Consider the following 12898-nt stretch of genomic DNA (forward strand, 5'->3'; position numbering starts at 1 on the left):
GTCCATACTTCCTGAGATAATGACCCAAAAAGGTCCAGAAAATCCTACCGGCACCACCTTAACTGGCTAATGTGTAAAATAACCCTTTAAGAGAGAAATCGATTTAGCTCAAACTTTGTAAATTGAAAAGTAAAATTGTAATATATTTAAATTCAGAAAATTAAGTACAACATATTTAATTATATAGTCTGTAAGGAAAATATCCAAAGACTAATAAAGAAAAAAATAGTTCCTACAGATTTGTATTAGGTCCGAATATGTACTACATCGGATCACTCCTATGGGTACACCCTACACAAAGTTTGGAAAAAATGCACTCGTCTTGGATCATTCTGAATTTTGTTGCAACATGTAGTTTTTTGCGGCCCATTCCATCCTGGAAAATTTTCCCAACAGCTAAAGAACCTACAGAAGTATTGTGTTAACTTTTTTTCTTCGGGTACGTGGCTGAGGGTATATCTCTGTCGGCTCAGCTGACTGATACTTTCTTACTTGTTTTTTCCTCCGGAAAATGTCTAAAAATGGGCTTACGACCTTTTCGTGCGTAGCAGACGATATTTATAACAAATTCTCCAATATTGAAATAGAAAAATACTTTGTCTTAAATGTGGCAAATTTGAGCAAGATTTGACTTCTGAATTTATTAGTACAAAGCTCCTGCTAGCTTCAAAATTGTGTCCCTAACCAAAATTTGAAGATCCTTCCGCCGTTTCGCCTGGGCATTGATTGTCAGTCAGTCACCATTGCTCAGGTATTAAGATACGAGTTAGAGGCAGTTATGAATATAGGAGTGAGAATATATTTTATTGATGTTTACAGAAGAGCGCCAACATATTGCGATAATAAGTGGTTGCAGTAACAAAGCACAAAAAAGCTATCTTTTGATGTGAAAAAGTCAAAATCGCATTTTGTGTGATACGAGGTTGGAGAAATGAGGCATTGATATGACATACTTGTTAAGTCGTTACTGGTAAATAATAGGGAACCTACAGATCCACATTCGCACATTGCCCTTTTTATACCCTCAGCCTTTAGGCTAAAGAGGGTATTTACACTTTGATACGGCCAAAAATGTGCCTCATCGAAATAATGGTTTTAGACCCGAAGTGTGTTTGTACGATATCCGTTTCAGACAATTTTGAGTAGATCTAGCAATGTCCGTCCGTCTGTCTGTCTGTCCGTCTGTCTGTCTGTCTGTCTGGCTGGCTGGTGCGCACGATAACTCTCGAACGGATCAATAGATTCGGTTCAAATTTTGGGTATCGAAATATTTTGTCCAGATTTGATTTAAGTTCGAAGATGGGCCATATCGGTCCACTCCTTCAGGTACCTCCCCCACAAAAGTTCCAAAATGTTCGGAAATTTTTTCCGCACGATAACTCTTGAAGGGAGTAACCTATTTGGTCCATACTTTGTATATCGTAAACATTCTACTAGAGGAAGATGAGGTTCCAATATGGTCTTACTCGGTCCACTCCTTCGAGTACCTCCCACACAAAATTTTGGAAAAGTTCAGTTTAGGGCCATCTCCCGAATCACTATGATTTTTGTTTTAGCAACTTGTATTCACTGCCCTCCATACGACGGTACAAGTTTCATTAGGGGCAAGTCCATACTTCCTGAGAAAATAGTCTGAAAGTTGAAAAAAACCCTATGACACCGTGTGAGGTGGTTAGAGCGCAAAATAACTCTAGAACGGATCTGCCGAGTCGGTCCAAAACTTGGCCTTAGTAATATTTTGTCCAAACATAGTCTAAGTTTGAAGGTAAGCCATATCGGTCCACTTCTTCATGCACCTCCCCCACAAAAGTTCAAAAATATTCGGTAAATTTTTTCATACGGTAACTCTTAAAGGGAGTGGCCGAATTGGTCTATACTTTACACATCCTAATATATCTACTAGATATATTACAGTTTCAAATATGGACTATATTTGTCCAATCCATCCGGTACCTCCCACACAAAATTTCTGATAAGTTCACTTTAAGACCTGCTATCCAATCACTTTGATTTTTGTTGAAGCAACTTGCATTCTCTGCCTCAATTGCGATGGTAAACGTTTTTTCAGGGGCAAGTCCATACGTCTTGAGTAAACATCCCGATGTGTGTAAAAACCACATATGGCACCATATGTAGTGGCTGAAGATCCACTTCCATAAAGGTCAATGTAGATCCATTTCTTTTAGTATCTCCTCCGCAAAACTTTTGACCCTAATACTAATGAACATTTTTGTCGGTTCAAATTCCGAAAATTTATAAAAACCCCTAAATACATACATACGTTTTTTTGGAAAAAAATTGTTTCAATATATACAGGCTGAGGGTATATCTCTGTCGGCAAAGCCGACTGATACTTTTTTACTTGTTTGTTCAACAGTCGATAAATTTAACTGGAATGCAATGTTGACGCCGAAATAAAAAATGTTCATATACTTTTTGAATATTTGATTCCTCTACGACCACCAACAAAAAATTTTACTAGTGAACTCTCGAAAAGAAAAACGGATTCGGTTCAAATGATTCCGTTCGGTTAAAAAACAGAATCATTTGACGAAAATAGACTTTATAAGGACTGTTCTCGTATCGTTTTGGTAGAGCTCCATATACAGTGGCGGCCATATAATTAAGAACGACATCGTATTAAAAAGTATTTGACTTGCTACGTTCCAAATATTTGAATATTTATATGGAACAACATTTGTAAATAAAGTACACGGTAAGCACTTTCAAATAAAGCCAAACATGTTTTAATTCTCCCTCGTTTATACGAAAGAAACCACGATTTATTAAAATAGTCATAAATCGACCTGACCACATAATTAAGAACGATATAAGTAAAGGTTACTTTAAGGTAATTTTCATACACAATATGTGAATATATCGTTACGTATTTTAGAAATCGGTTACTTTGATTCATTTTTAGTATCACATGTCCTTCAATTGTACATATTATTGCGTCTAAGTTTGATAATTAGGGCATACCTAACGTTTTCAAAAATTTGTCCATAATTTGACGAATTTATTTTATTTTTGGGATCTAAAGCCACAGTTTTGGCTTGCTCTCATTCCCTAGATGACGCTCTAAACGATACCCTGTGATTGTCGTTCCATAGTCGGCGCTTACTTACCCTTAAATTGGCTTTTATCCCACTTCTTTGAGTCCTTTACGTGGGAATTGTCTGGGAAATAGTTTCGTAAGAGCCATTTCCACCTTATAAGCGGTGCAAATTTTGTATCTGAAATTTGTTTTTAGAGTCATTGTTGCTATGTGGTTTTATGATATGGAGATGACTTTGAAAATGCATAAAGTGCAGGAAATTTTGTAATGTTAGGAGGAGATTTCGGAATTTCGTACTTATATATTTATTTATATGTAAAGTACTACAATTGGGTTTGAGGGAACTGATAGAGCCAGAATTGAGAATCACGGGTTTTATCCAGGTGTACGAAAAGTACTAAAATTGGTAAAATTGATATAAGGAGTTTTTTTTTAAATGCGTACAAATTCTGAAATTTGGTATGAGGGCGGATATGGTATTGGAAATACCCAGCATAAGGCTACGACTACTAAATGGTATTAAGTGGGTCTTGGGTTTATTTTTTACAAGAATGTTTTACCTTCTGAGGACAGAAAGCTCTTAATTAAAATGTCTCAAAAGACGTGGCTCGCTGCTGATGTGTAAGCGTGAGATACGTCTGTTTCTTGAAAATCGAACTAATGTGCTACGAACATTACTTTAATACAAATGAATATTGATTATAATTGGCATTATTTCAACAAATTTGTTTTTTTTATATCTATTCCGCATACGAATTATATTTTTTCACCCGATTTCAAGTACTTGCTCCACCAAACACCCTATATCTGTCTAATTTTGATGAAATTTGGAATGTGTGACGGAATTTAGTCTAGCAATAAGTGTACCATATTATATAGAAATCAGTTCAGATTTATATATGTATATCTCCCATATATATTTTACATATTCACAGTGGTGTAGGGTATCATATAGTCGGCCCCGCCCAACATTAATCCTTTCTGTACTGGTTTTTACTTGTTTATTAACTGCACGTGTTGAGTTGTGCTTAAGTATCGTTCATTTTAGGTGAATTGAAAATGCATGAAAATTCCAAGGAAAATCTACTAACAAAATGGCAACTCTAACTCTTTTATTTTTTTTTTTTTGTACATTTTCTCATGAGATGTGGTTTTTGACACGTTTTATTTATGTTTGTTTACAAAGAGAACAACAACAGCGAAACATATTCCCATAATGCTTTCGCTTTCTCTTCTATCCTATATAGCGTGTATAATATTTGCGGCATATTGTTTTTACAAGGAGAAAGTAAGAGAATGCTAGTGAGAGTAACACAATTTATAGAGTAATGCGGGGGAATGTAGAGAAAATAAAAGGAAACGGCCTTTTTCTTTTGGGATGTACACAGTTTATGAAAACTGAAACGTCACACACAACAACTGGAGAATTTTCACTTTTTTGTTGTTAAATTTATTGTATAGTATTTTGTTGTTGTTTGTTTTTTTTTATATGAAAAAAAGTATGAATACTTAAGAAGCAACAAAAAAACTTGGATAATGTACACAATTTAAAAGAAAAGAATTTTATAGTTTTTAAATGTTTATAATAATGCGAGGCAAATTTGTTGCTTAGTTGAAATTTTCCGTGGTTGTAATTTGTTTCATTGGTTAAAAATGTAATTTGACTTTATTCGAAGGCATGTTTTTTCAGAACTTTTTTAATGTAAATTTTCCACTTCTTATCAGTTAAGGCTGTAATGAATTTCTATTAACTTTTCGTTGGTCACTACTTCCTTTATCCTTGTTCTTTAAAAAAAGAAAAAGATTTATTCACATTTTTTTTGTTTAACAACCGTTTATTATTAACAGCTCACAACTAACGCACGACCGCACGCACACACGCAACTATCCATCCGTTACGTTCTAAAGCTCCGACTTGAATGAAAATTGAGCGAACGACCATAGTTGTCAATGTATGGTGGTTCCGTATTAAAAAAAAATCATACAATCAACGAGACAACAAGAGCAATGACAAAACACAACAACAACAGCCATGGGAAGTACAAGTACAACAACTACACTTCACACAACTGCCTGATTTTTCCTTATCCCAATTTTTCTCCTCCACATGCTCATCGTAACTACAAATCTCTCACGTCCGCTTGTTTTGTTTGTTGTAGCGGAAAAATGAAATCAGCCACGAATCAGGGTGGGGATGCAAGAAAGCAACAGCCAACAAGGAAGCATCGACTTTTTCATCAACATTCTCCAGTGAGGTGGCGGCGTATACGTTATGTGAGTTCCTCATAGGCTTTACTTGCTGTATACCACTGAGTGTTTTTTCTTTTGTTGTTGTAGTTCTTTGCATTTCACATGAGATTCCCTTGTTGGCGTTCTTGTGCACCCTCCACAGTGATATAAAGGGTATTGGGAGTTTATTGTTTCGTTTGTAACAAATTGAAATAAGGTAGTATGTAGTGAGAGAGCAATGCTAGCGGATTTTGTAGAAATTTTTCTGCGAATAACTGTGCTTGAATTGGACATATTTAAAAGTTAATTTTTAACTAATTTATACTACTTTTCTGACAGGTAGAATATCTGCAGTAATCGTTTGACTTATATAAATTTATATTCGCAACAAGTAAAAAGTATCAGTCATCTATGCTGACGGAAATATACCCTCAGCATGTGTGAATTGAAACTATTGACAATATCGAATACCGGCTACGCAAACAAAATCCTTTTCCTCAGCAAATATGTATTAGGGGGTTTTCATATGTTGTGGCTTCTTTAGGATGTATGAACTTGCCGATAAAAAATATCTATTTGAATTAAAACTCAAAAGTGTTGCGAAGGAGGTACCTGAAGGAATGCATCGGAATAGTCTATTTTGGAAGTGGATCTTATTTTGGGAGTCATTTATTTTCATTTTAGTTGACGAATTTATACCTTACAGGTTTTGGAAGCATGGACTTCCCCACGACATAGCATCACAAGAATCAACATCGGTATTCTTTTCCAATGGATCTTCGAAAAGACTCTAACCGATATACACGCAGAGAAGAGATATTGTAGGAACACTCATATTCTAAGAACAAAATAGTGTATTTTAAAATTCTGAAAATATGTATCGTTGGTGCAACAATATATTTTGTGTCATTATGTTTCCAGATAAAAAATATATGGTTGAAACCAGGGTTTCGGAGTCAGAGTCGAGCAATTTTGCTGGAGTCGGAATCTGAGTAAAAAAATAACTCCGACTCCTGGCAAATTTTCTTTCTTTCTTTCTTTCTTTCTTTCTTTCTTTCTTTCTTTCTTTCTTTCTTTCTTTCTTTCTTTCTTTCTTTCTTTCTTTCTTTTTTTCTTTCTTTCTTTCTTTCTTTCTTTCTTTCTTTCTTTCTTTCTTTCTTTCTTTCTTTCTTTCTTTCTTTCTTTTATATATGACCAAAAACTTCAGCTTTTTAAGCCAACAATTGAATTTTTGCCTTTTTCCGTAAAATCTAATATTTTTACATAATCGATCGATAAGGGACTAGGTTTTGATGTTTATTAGTTTTCGATCTTGAGTTGGCGCCACAAAAGGCTTTAATAACAAGTAAAAACGGCCTTTAGCGGAATTCGGTTCGAAACTTTAATAAACAAGTAAAAAAGTATCAGTTGACATTGCCGACAGAGATATACCCCAAGCCTGTGTGGATTGAAATACTTTTTTTCCAAAAAAAACTTACGTATTTAGGGGGGTTTTCAAAACAATATGGATAGGATTAAAGCGCAAAAATTGCGGGGATATCGATAGATAGGGCTTTTTTAAACTGAGTTTCGACAATATATAGAGTACCATTTTAGTGAATATTTTCGAACTTTTGTGAGGGAGGTATCGGAAGGTCCACTCCTTCCGCCTTCGAATTTCATCTAATATTCAAAGAAATATTACAATGTCCAAAGTGTGGACGAACGCAGTATTCAGTTCGAGCTCTCCAGTCACTACATATGGTGCCATAGGGGGTTTTTACAACTTTCGGTTTTTTTTCTCAAGAATTAGTACTTGTAGTACTTGCCCTTGAAAAAACTTTTACTGTTGTAATTGAGGCAGCGAATGCAAGTTGCTTCAAAAAAAATCAAAGTGATCCGAGGGCAGGTCTTCAAGTGAATTTATCCAAAAATGTGTGTGGGAGTTTACAAATATAGTCCATATTCGAACCTGTTTTATACCTGGTAGATATATTAGGATGTGTAAAGTATGAACCAAATCTGTCACTCCCATTAAGAGTTATCGTGCGCACAAATTTACTGAACATTTTTGAACTTTTGTGGGGGAGGTACCTGAAGGAGTGGACCGACATGACTTATCTTCGAACTTAAACTAAGTTTGCACAAAATATTACGAAGGCCACATTGTGGACCGAAACGGTAGATCCGTTCTTAAGTTATCTTACGCTCCAACCACTACACCGTGAGCCCTATGTAAATGGGCCTAAAAAAATGTTATAGCTGTGAAAATTCTCCACAAAATTGAACATTATGATATTTTCGTAGGTTTTACCGTTTTTGAGATAATGCACTGACTGTATCGCCTCCTTATAAAACAATGTCATTACTGCAATTTCTCAAATTAAACTTATATATCTTGAAAATAGTACAACCTAAGAAAAAATAAATAATCCAATCTTGTAGAGAATTTTCACAGCTTCAACATTTTCTTTAGTCCCTTTTTGATATGACTTGCGGTTTCCAAGCAAAATCTTGAAAAACCTAAAAATTTAAACTGAACCTCTATATCTCAAAAATGGTAAAACCTACGAAAAAACCTAAAGGTCAGTCTTGTAGAGAATTTTCACAGATACAACATTTTTTTAGACTCATCGGTACGACTTGCGGTTTCCAAGCAAAATCGTGAAAACCTAAAAAACCCTAAAATTGTGAATTTTGATCGCGATTTATTTAAAAATCCCTCGGGCAATTTTTTCTGTTTCTTTTATTTTTCTTATCTATAAACATTGCTGTTTCGGAATCTGCGAAATCTTCCCATGTGTAAGCGGGTTTCATTAAAAGTTAGTTAAGGCGCACTGAGCATGATATTGTTTCATAAGGAGGCGATACAGTCAGTGCATTGTCTCAATTTAAACTTCTATATCTCAAAACTACGAAAATATTATAAAGTTCAATCTTGTGGAGAATTTTCACAGCTACAAAATTTTTTAGGCCCATTTACATAGGGCTCGCGGTTTCCAAGCAAAATCGTGAAAACCTAAAGAACCCCTAAAAATGTGAACTTAAATCGCGATTTATTGGAAAATCATTCCGGCGATTTTTTTGTTTCTTGACATTTCTCATCTATGAGCATTGTAGTTTTGGAATCTGCAAAATCTTCCCAGGTGTAAGCACCTTCCATTTAAATTTGGTTAAGGCACACCGTGTATAAGTTCCTACAACAAAAATCAAAGCGATTCGAGAGCAGGCCCTAAACTGAACTTTTCCGAAATTTTGTGTGGGAGGTACCCGATGGAGTGGACCGATTGAGTCTATATTGAAACCTTATCTAAGTCTGATACACATTTAACGATGTACAAAGTATGGACCAAATCGGTTACTCCCTTCAAGAGTTATCGTGCGCACAAATTTTCCGAACATTTTTGAACTTTTGTGGGGGAGGTGCCTGAAGGTGTGGACTGATATGGCCCATCTTCGAACTTGAACTAAGTTTGGACAAAATCTTACGATAGCCAAATTTTGGACCAGATCGGCTCATACGTTCGAGAGTTATCGTGCGCACCAGCCAGACAGACAGACAGACGGACGGACATGGCTAAATCGACTCCAAATTGTCTGAAACACATTTTGTCCAAACATACTTGGAGTCTAAAACCATTATTTCGATGAGGCACATTTTACCCTTTCTAGCCTAAAGGCTGAGGGTATAAAAACCCTTGAAAAACATAAGATTTGGCAATACCGGTTCGTGGAGGATAGGCCTAAGCCTAGATATACATGTATGGATAGTTTTTTGTGAGTAAGTTTTCTATCATCTGGGAACGCAAAATTCATATTAGCAACCAATTCGATAGACACTTGTGACCTAAAATTTCAAGAAAACCAGAAGTGGGGCCTACAAATATATATATGGGGGCTATACCGAAACGTGGACCTATACTGTCCTTTTTTTTGCAACGTTCTGTAACCTTAGCGAAGAATAATTTCAACAACACGAAAATGGGGAGTAAGGTACTACGAAGGCTTCTAGCGAGAAATTTCTGGAGGAAAGTTTTGTAACTACAACGAAGAATAAATACCAAATTGCAGTCATTTCGATTGAACAATGTGTTTATACTTTCAAAATACCGAAAATCGTGCAGCAATACCGACAAATTTTAGGTGTAAAGATGTACAACCACAAACGAAGACTAACTACCGAATTTCAGCAGTTTCGAGAGAGAGAGCGCAATCCTAAAAAATACCAAACATCGAGAAGTACGCATTTATGGTGGCTATATGACGACATGAAAATATATTTATAATTCACTTCTAGAATATTTAATACCCCCATGGAAGACTAAATACCAAATTTCATCCATTTTAGGCCACAGCCGTGAAAATACCGAAAATCGGGATGTACCATTCTATGGAGGCTATATGAAGACATTGATATATTCCAACAAATCTCAGAAGGAAAGTGGTATACCCGCAGCCATTTCGGTTGGATAATTCGGCTAAAACCATCAAAATACCGAAAATTTGGAGGTACAGTTCTATGGTGCTATATCAAAACGTGGACCGATATAGTCCATTTTCAATACCAACCATCCTATGAGTAATATAAACATCTGTACTAAATTATAGATCTCTATATTAAAATTTGCGAGCTGTATCTTGATTTCAACAGACGGACATTGTTAAACCGACTTAGAATTATATATATATATACTTTATAGGGTGTTACTATGTTTTGATGTGTAACAAACGGTAAAGTTAATTATACCCTCCATATTATGGTGGAGGGTATACAAACAGGGTTTCATTGACGGCCATTTACCGCAAAACTTATTAATATTTTTCAACAAAAAATTCAGAAAGCAGATTAAGTTATGCTCATTCTGATGAAGAAGACATCTGTCACAAAAGTTTTCTTGGACAAAAATCATGAAAATGGGTTTTATTGGGCTTTGAACTGGATGTCACCCCTTAAGGCTTTCGAATCACTCTAAAATGTTGGCTTACTTCCATTTTAAAACCTGGCCATGCATTGCTTATAAGTTTTATCGCACGTACTCCTTATGTTTTGTATTGCCCCTTCATTTTCACATATTTTAAAAAATTAGCAATTTTTTCACGGGGAAGAGTTCCTTCCAGAATAAACTCGTGTAAAAAACCGGCAAAACCGACAAATACTTTATATCCTGTATTTTGTTGTCGTTTTTTAAAGTATGATTCAGACGAAACAATATAGTTACTAATTTTACTTCATATTTATGTTCTGTAGTTGAGTATTATATCCGAACGAATGCTCTTTCTAAAGAATATGTTAGGAAACCCCAACAGATTAGCCTATATGGGCCCAAATATAGGAAAAAGTTAAAATTATTACATTATTAAATTACACTCGGAGTCGGAGCCGAAGTCGTGAAAAAAATTGGTATGGAGTCGGAGTCGACTCAAAAATACCTCGACTCCGAAACCCTGGTTGAAACAACAATATATATTTTCAGATTTTTAAAATAAACTAGTTTATTCTTAGATTAGATTGCTCCTACAATATCTCTTCTCTGCGTGTAGTCTATGTATATTTGAAATTTATTTAAGATTTGAAGAAATATTACGATGTGCAAAGTATAGACTAACTTGGTTACTACCCTCGAGAGTTATCGTGTGCATTATTTTAGCGAAAAGTTTTGCACTTTTATGGGGAAGGTACCTAAAGGAGTGGGTCGATATGGCTCATCTTCGAACTTCAATTTTGGACCCGCTTCTGGAAGGTCATAATGAACTGGTTTTGGGGGACTTTAACGCTCTTCATCAGTTGCAGCATTCAGTCCTAGGAAATGACAGAAGGGTTTAGTGCTGATTGAGCAGATTGATAACTCTACGTTTTTCACGGTCACGTACTAATATTATCACAGAGTGTCACAGTCGTTTCTCTAGGGTTAGACCATATCCCCATTATTGTCTTCATCTGCAGACTGCCCGATTTAATCACCTCTGAACTACGCACTTCCATCAATCAGGAAAAACTAAACGGCCTATTTTCAGACAGTTCACTAATCACCTCTTCAGAGATCTGCCCAACCATTCTGATATTCGGGTAGCAGAAAGGACTTTCAGAGACATCTTCACTGCTACAGCCACTCGACATATACCTGCTGGTCGAATACTCGAAGTGAGACCATATTTCTCAGTAGATGCGACGAGTCAACACCAGTAACCCAGAGTCAGAAAGTTGACACTGAAACTTAACAGGATGATCGGACAGCATAAGAGGAACAAGTGGATAAATCATCTGAAGAGTTGCAACATTGTAGCCTCGAACCCTGGAACGAAGGAATATATAAAATCAGTCTGGGTTTGAGACGTTACGCTGACAACTGACAAGTAAGAAGTGGTTAAGTTCGGCAGGGCCGAACTTTTTATACCCTACACCATAAAATATTCTTAACTAAAATGGACATTTTAGTTTCAAATATTTTTCAACCATGGAAAACGCAGATGCCTTAATTTTCAAATATAATCTAAAAAAATTGTTCATATAGACCTATGTTGACAATTTTCTGTGGAGAAATTTCGTGACTGCAGGGAACATCAAATATCAAACTACGGGTAGTTGAGTCAAAAAATGTAGGCAACACCTTAAAATACAGAAGATCGGGAGGTACCATTACATGGGGCTACATCACAGCATGAACCTATGATGACAATTTTTGGTGAAGATGTGTTGTGACCCGTTAGAACCTCAAATGTCAAATTACAGTTAATTCGGTTTAAAATTGTAGCTAAAACCCTAAAAATACCGAAATCGGGAGATAGCGTTATATGGGAGCTATACCTAAGCATGGACCTATGTTGACATTTTTTGGTGGAGTAATATTGTGACCCCACTGAAGCCAAGCAAGGATACACGGATACCAATTGCCGATCATCAGCATGGGTTCCGTAAGCAGCACAGCACGACAACAGCGCTGCACGCCATCTCCACGTGGTCTCAATGAGAGCAAGCCCTGCGATTTGCAGTGTTGGCGGCGCTAGGCTTGTCAGAAGCCTTTGCTACTATAAAGCACTCCACGCTGTTTAAGAACATTGAACAGACAATTCTTCGTCCAGTTGTACGTGGAATTCTGGAACTAAAAGTCCAAGCCCTGTAGAGCGAAACAGGGAGTTCTCCAGGATGGCGTTATATCTCCGGAACTATATAACCTCTACCTCTCCTGTATTCCAGCCCCTCCAGGCGGCATTGAGATTGTATGTGGATGATTTGTTCACGCGATATATAAGCAAATGTCGTCCACTAAATCTACGGCCACTCTGTTTACAAAATGGACTACATAGGTGGTCACTACGTCGATGGTATCAGAATTCCGACCACTTACTAGCTACCCCATGATTGAATGATAAATTTCTGCAGCATGTTCACGTCGCACAGTGTTGCCGCTTCCATACAAAAGTGGACAAAAATAGATGGCGTTGACCTAAGTTGATGAATTTTTGCACAAGTACTTATGTGGGCACAGGAATGAAAAATGTCGACTCGAAATATCTATTCAGATTTGGATATAGCCCCGATATATATCTTTTCCCGATTTTGCTACAACTCGTTCAATTTTGATCGAATAGAATTCAAATTTAATTTGTTATTTTCTTAGGCCCCTCAATAGC

The 12898-nt window shown here is 36.2% G+C and overlaps 1 protein-coding gene across 12 annotated transcripts in view; it reads right to left on the bottom strand.

Moving 5' to 3' along the window:
* The window catches only part of Slob (Slowpoke binding protein), a 531959-nt gene extending 526951 nt beyond the window's left edge, over nucleotides 1–5008 (bottom strand). For 4 of the 12 annotated variants that reach the window (XM_073969636.1, XM_073969624.1, XM_073969623.1 and 1 more), the window contains exon 1: nucleotides 4891–5008. The gene's annotated coding sequence lies outside the window, so the exon portion shown is untranslated. Of the gene's footprint in view, nucleotides 1–3128; nucleotides 3232–4871 lie in introns of those variants that run through there. The other 8 variants (XM_073969637.1, XM_073969621.1, XM_073969639.1 and 5 more) reach the window with 5 other exon arrangements.
* Nucleotides 5009–12898: the final 7890 nt, after the last annotated feature.

Source organism: Musca autumnalis, unplaced genomic scaffold, assembly GCF_047663935.1.
Source record: "Musca autumnalis isolate F117 unplaced genomic scaffold, ASM4766393v1 scaffold_2, whole genome shotgun sequence".
NCBI classification, from domain to species: domain Eukaryota; kingdom Metazoa; phylum Arthropoda; class Insecta; order Diptera; family Muscidae; genus Musca; species Musca autumnalis.